Below are 6,968 nucleotides of genomic sequence, written 5' to 3' on the forward strand. Positions count from 1 at the left end.
TGCTGGTTTGCTAAGTCCCAGCCTAATGCTCTAACCATTGGGCCATCCTTCCCAAATATGTAGAAGAGTTTAAACGAAGTAATGAAATATCTGCTGCTTTGGGGCAGGAATGGTTCCCGTGGGGGGATGGGAATGGGAGTTTACTTCCCAGGTCTGTGCAATGGCTGCAGACCATAAACTCACCGAGACAAGTGGAGTCAGGGGATAGAAACTGATAATAAGAATGCTCCATGTAAAGTCAGCCTGCATAGAGCATCACATCCTTTCCCTCTTTGTATTCTGCAGCAGGAGAAGTGGAGCCCAGTTGCCTCCACCTGGCTGTGTTTGTTTGCCAGCATTTTGGGGGTGGGGACAATTATATGGGACTGAAGAGTTAAAATCCATGTGCATGTTATATAACAACCTGGTATATGGATTGTGCCAGCTCTTTTTCAGACCCAAAGTCCAGAGTTTGGTCTGGAGACCAGAGGCCTAGCTAATAGTGATCAGCTAAGAGAAAGCTGAGGTAAACAAAATAACATTGCCTTTGCTAAGATCTGCTTGGTCAGTAGAAATGCCAGATGTTGAAGCAATAACTGAATAATTATGTTTCATCCAATGTTTCAAATTGAACAAAAAATCCCTGTTCCTATTGTGTTTCTCCTGAAGGGAAAACAGTCTTCCCACAGATCCAACCTTGAGTTTATGAAATATTGGCACATGTCACTATAATGATATGGCATCCTTCCACCTCCCTTCCAAGGGACCAATGCCCTGCCTTAAGACATAAAGGAGACAATCTCTATTTTCATATGCTTTCACTGTTTCTTTGCTTTATCCCCTAGACATGTACCTGTCGGACAATCAAAGGAGTTACTCCATTCCTATGGACCCCAAATCAGAATTCAACATATATATTTTATATTAATAACATTTTATCAAAGTATTAATTAAATGTTAACTTGCTAATTTAAGACCATGGGCGGAGACATTATGTAACCTTTTAACCATTGGCTAATGTGCTATCTTGTCTTGCTGCAAAACCTATCCTGGGGTGTGGAACTGCCTACCCCGTCACTTTCCCCCGCCCATGGAAAATCTATATATTTCATTGTAATCAATTGATTGACAGTGTCTCTGAGCCTAATAAGCCAGGTGACACTCCGCCAGCGCTGTGTGTAATAAACCCCTATGCTTTGACCTCTACATGGTGTGGATTTATGTCCTTCAGGACAATTGTGCAAATACATCAGGACTTTAATTGGCTACTGGATTCTCAGTTACTGAGATGTTTTGTGCATTTTAGGAATTCGGGCCAGGTGTTTTAAGATATTTAGACACTCAAAGATGCACATAGGAGCCTAGTGGAAATTTCATAAGTGCCTAGGTGCCTAACTCCCATAGGTTTCAGTGTTCGGGTGCAGAAGTGCTTTTGAAACCCCACTAACCGCCTATCTGCATCATTTGGAACCTAAATACATTTACAAATCTGGTTCCTATTGACTAAGATTTATGCTCCCTGGTGGAGTTCAATGTTCAGCTGCTTGTACTGGGAATTGGGTGCCTGACTCCTCTAAGCACCTTTGGAAATCTTAGCCTGTAAGTCTAACATACTTCAGCCTAAGGGTAAATTGTTCCAAGCTATCTTCACGATTTAGGAGCCCAGATCCCATCTCCTAACATTAGCCATCCGAGCTCAGACCCAGGAGAGTCAGGTGGGCTTGAGACCCCGCACTGCAACATCCACACTGATAATGTTAATGTGCTAGCTTGCTCCAAGCTGCAGTGTAGATATACCCTTAGTAGCCTAATTCTTATTGAAAGTTCATGGTCTACACTGCTTGTTCTCAGCACTGCTACGTTTAGCCCTGGATTTTCAAAGGAGTGGATGTCTGACACCCTTAGGCTGCTTTGAAAAACTAGGTATTAGGTGCCAAATTTTAGCCTGATTTCTCAGAGTCAGGTCTGGGATCAGTCCCTGGCTCTCAGTCCCTTCCATCAGAGCTAAAGTGGGATTTTCAAAAATTTAAAAGGACCAGATTTTCAAAGGAATTTATGCACCTAAAGATGCAGATAGGGTCCTAGTGGGATTTTCAGAAGTGCCTAAACTTTATACATGCCTAACTTTCATTGATTTCAACAAGAATTAGGTGCCTAACCTGCTTAGGTGTTTCTGAAAATTCCACTAGGCAACTATCTGCATTTTTTGATGCCAAAATACTTTAAAAAACTTGGCCATTAGGCACTTTTGAAAATGCATCTAAATACCTTTGTGAATCCCACTCTAGGTCCCTAAAACACAAAGATTTCATTTTATATTAGGCACCTAGTTTCTTTTGAAAATCCTACTAGGCACCTAAATAACTTTAACAACCTTGCTCTTCTGAATGTCCCACCATTAATTCCTAAGGAAAGGGAGAAGAAAGTCATTGACAAATGGAAATCATGGTGGATAAAGGGACATAGAGCTTCAGGGAAATTCAGTGTTAAGTTTGAACTTAAAAAGAAACCCAATATTTGAAAGAATGGAAATGCTCAGTTCAAAACTCCCAAACAACCTTAACTCTCCCCCTCTGGCTTCATTCTCAAATAATGAAACATGCATTCTGGGAGACTCTTAGGCCTGGTATACACCTAAAATGGAGGTCAGCCTAGCTACATCATTCAGAGCTGTGAAAATGTCGTGCCCTGTGCGACATAGTTAGATCGACCTAACTCCCACTATAGCCACAGTGTGGTTGGTGGAAGAATTCTTCAATCAATGTAGCTACCGAGTCTCAAGAGGCTGGATTTACTACAGTGATGGAAAATCCCCTTCTGTGACTGTAGTAAGCATCTACACTGCAGTGGCATAGCTTGAAGTGTAGACACACCCTCAGTCATCCATAAATAGGGGATTTGTCAGTTTTCATGCACTCCACTGTGCTTTACTCTTTATAGTAGAGTGGTTTTGTTGACTCTGACTAGGAAACACACTATCCACAGATAAAGACATGCATCAATAATTTCTGATTAGTGAGATGGACGGAGGGTATTCACAACATCCTCACCCTTCCATGTGCCATGAGTTACACAAATGCTTCTAGATTCAGTGCTAGCGTCTCTACACACAGCAACATGTAGTTTCTTAAAGTGCACAGGATTATGTCTCCTTCCTTAGTTTGCAGGAACAGTCGACTTCACAGGGATGGGGGAAAGAAGGGAGTTCCTAAAGGGAAAACAACAACAAGAAACAAAAACGTTGCCAAGCTGGAGTTAAGACTGACAGTTGTTACCAGTAATTTAAGAACAGTAATACAAAAAAGCAAGTGAACATATTTTTCAGAATTTGTTGGCGGATCAAAATTTTTGAAACATTTCGGGGGAGGTGGTGCCTCTGTTATAAGCTGTAGCTTAGTGGTTCGCAGACTTATCTGTGGGGTGGAACAACTGCGTTTCATTTCCCTTTTTGCCTAATACAGAGAAAGGATTTTAATTTAGGTCTTCCATAATAGAGGAGCACGTCCTGGGTTATGGGATATTGGGGTATGGGGTTTACTCAATCTCCACTCTTGAAGCTCTGCTATTTTGTGGAAATAATTAAAGATAGACTGGAGCAAGGATTTGATTTTGAGTATCCCCATGACTACCTTAACCACCAGGCTATAGAATCATTCTCACCAGCTTTCAGCCACAAATACTAAGAATCACTATGAATTGCTATTATGAATGACAATGGGCCTGGGACGCTACCACCCAGTAGTTCATACACTCACCTAGCATGTGAGCAACCACAAATATGAGGTCCTAGGTACCTAATTAAGCATCTACCCTTTTCCACTGCAGTTACACTGCTATTTTTTGTGTGCTTTCCCAATCAGAAAGGGAATTCCTAAGCAAAATAATGCACAAAACAAAAACTTTGTTAAGGTTGTGAGTGGTTACCAGTAACTTAACCGTAAGAACTGTAAGAATCATTCTCATTAATGTCCTCCCTGCAGGTATATTTTAAGGACCCTAAATGGAACAGGAGATCCTCACCACCCCGTGACAGAATTTATTTTCGGGGACATCTCTCAGAGCACTGAGCTCCAGCACTTCCTCTTTCTGGTCTTCCTCCTAGTCTACGGGACTACATGGCTTGGGAACCTCACCATCATCATCACCGTGATCTCTGACCCTCACCTCCACACACCCATGTACCTCCTGTTGGCCAACTTGGCTTTCCTGGACCTCAGTGAGTCCTCGGTGACTGCCCCCAAGATGCTAAAGGACCTCCTGTACCAGCACAAAACCATCTCATTCAATGGGTGTCTGACCCAGATGTTCTTTTTCCACTTCATCGGGGGCACTGTGGTCTTCTTCCTAGTAGTGATGGCAGCTGATCGGTATTGGCCATCTATAAGCCATTGCACTACCTGTCTATCATGAACAGAAGTATGTGCATGGGGCTGGTGGCAGGGGCATGGCTGGGTGGCTTTGTCCATTCCATTTTCCAGCTTGCACTGATCATCCAACTGTCCTTCTGTGGACCCAACACACTAGATAGTTTCTACTGCGATGTCCCCCCAAGTCATCAAACTGGCCTGCACAGACACGTACGTGATGGAGTTGCTGATGGTCTCCAACAATGGGCTGGTCACCACATGAGCCTTCATCGCATTGCTCATATCCTACACCATCATCCTGGTCAAGATAAGGACACATGTCATGGAAGGGAAACACAAAGCCCTGTCCACCTGCGCAGCTCAGATCACAGTGGTGAGTTTGCATTTTGGGCCTTGTGTCTTCATCTATGACCGGCCTTTCCAGAAATTGACAGTGGACAAGGCAGTGTCTGTGCTGTACACAGTGGTCATTCCAATGCTGAACCCAATGATCTACATCCTGAGGAACACTGAGATGAAAAGTGCCATCAAGAGATTAATGGGAAGGTTCCTGTGCTCAAGGAGGAAAGCAAACTTCTAACAGATTTGTGTTGCAGGCCAATTCTGTGTTTTGCCTTTCTAAATACTTCCAAGCTTTCCTAGGTATCTGGATGCTCAAATCCCATTAATTTTCATGGGATTTAGGCATGTTTAATCCCTTAGGCAGCTTTGAGAATCCAAACCTTCAATCTGAAATTATATTTATTTTAATTTCAGGAGAAGACTGACATGAAAGGCTTTATGACAGGGGTGGACAAACTTTTTGGCCCAAGAGCCACACTGGGGTTGTGAACCGGTATGGAGGGCTGGGTAGGGAAACCTGTGCCTCCCCAAGCAGCCTGGCCCCCTCCCACTTCCCACCCCCTGCTCCTTGCCCCCCTCAGAAGTCCCCCATCCAACACCCCCTGCTCCTTGTCTCCTGACTGCCCACTCCCAGACCCCACCCCCTATTCAACCCCCATGCTCACTGTCTCCTGACTGTCCCCCCCCAGAACCTCCACCCCATCCAACCAGACCCTGTCCCCTGAGTGCCCCGTGGGACCTCCTGCCCTTTACCCAACCCCCTCCCCCCCCTCCTCTTCCCCTTTCCATGCTGCTCAGAGTGGCAGGACAGGCTTATTGGAAAGCTTGGGAGGTGGGCGGGCACAAACCACGCTACCCATGCAGTGGTGTGGCTGCGGGGGAGGGGGGACAGCAGGGGAGGGGCTGGGGGCTAGCCTCCCCAGCTGGGAGCTCAAGGGCCAGGCAGGACGGTCCCAGATGTGGCTCGCAGGCCATAGTTTGCTCACCTCTGCTCTATGAGATAGAATTATTGGTCAAGATTTTCAGTCATTCAATTTTATGTACTTATATGGCTCCATAACAGAGTATCTGAGCTCCTCACAACCCTTAGTCCTCACAACACCCTTGTGTAGTAGACAAATGCCATTGTCCCTGTTATACAGAAGGGGAATTGAGGAAGAAAGGGATTAAATGATTTGACCAAAGTTACAGAATAAGTCCCTGGAGGATGAAGGAAACCAACAAAGGTCTTGACAGTGCCAAGTTAGTTCCTGTTAGGATATAGATATTCAGGCCTGTCTGTAAAGGCCTATACTTTAAGAACTTTGGAGTATTTTTATCACTTAGCTAGTTACAGGGGTATAAAACAAAGAATCAAAATCACAGTCTGCCTGTATATGGGCCTTCACTCACTAGAATAGTCTGAGGCCTGGTTCTTAGGCTAAGGCCTTTGGCTAAGCAGCAGGGGCAGCCATAAGCTGGGAAGGTACAGTCACATCCTCACATTCCAAACTAGTCACATTGAAATAAGGTGTTATTGGGCTGTTAGGAATACAATCCTTTCTTGATAATGCCCATCACCACCAGATAAAGATGGTTAAAGGTGAGGGGAGGGATAGCTCAGTGGTTTGCACACTGGCTTGCTAAATCCAGGGTTGAGTTCAAGCCTTGAAAAGACCACTTAGGGAGTTGGGGTAAAAATCTGTCTGGTGATTGGTCCTGCTTTGAGCAGTGGGTTGGACTAGATGACCTCCTGAGGTCCCTTCTAACCTTATGATTAGTTTGATAGCATCCTGTCTGGCAAGAAATCACTTCTCAATAGTTGTGGTTGTGAAACCCTCATTTCTAATTCAGGTAGTGGGATATAATTGGTTAGAGAATTATGTTAGGATTGGTTAGATAGATTTCAGTAAAATGATTGGTTAAGGTATAGCTGAGAATATTACTATATAAATTAGGCGCAAACAGGAAGTAAGTTGGGATTTGGAAAAAAGGAACTTGGATTTAAGCTTGCTGGAAGTTGACTCCAATAGACATCGAATTGTTTGCATCTTCAGACTTCGGATATTGTTGTTCTCTGTTCACACAAGAAGGACCAGGGAAGTGGGAGGGTGAAGGAATAACTCCTCTAAGATTTCCCGAAACATTGGATGATCCTTTCACACCCTTTCACATCCTTTTTCTCTCTGACCACCAGAACCCCAAGAAAGGGTGTGATTCTATGTAAGAGATGATACAAAATATCAGCTTAATTTCACGTTACTGCTGTCTTTTTATGTAATTTGGAGTGTTTGTATCTTT

The 6,968-nt window shown here is 44.0% G+C and overlaps 1 pseudogene; it reads left to right on the forward strand.

Moving 5' to 3' along the window:
* Positions 1-3,959: 3,959 nt before the first annotated feature.
* Positions 3,960-4,926, forward strand: LOC112124094 (annotated as a pseudogene).
* The last annotated feature ends 2,042 nt before the right edge of the window (positions 4,927-6,968 follow it).

This window comes from Terrapene carolina, unplaced genomic scaffold (genome assembly GCF_002925995.2).
Source record: "Terrapene carolina triunguis isolate 2854851 unplaced genomic scaffold, T_m_triunguis-2.0 Scaffold24275, whole genome shotgun sequence".
Taxonomy (NCBI): domain Eukaryota; kingdom Metazoa; phylum Chordata; order Testudines; family Emydidae; genus Terrapene; species Terrapene triunguis.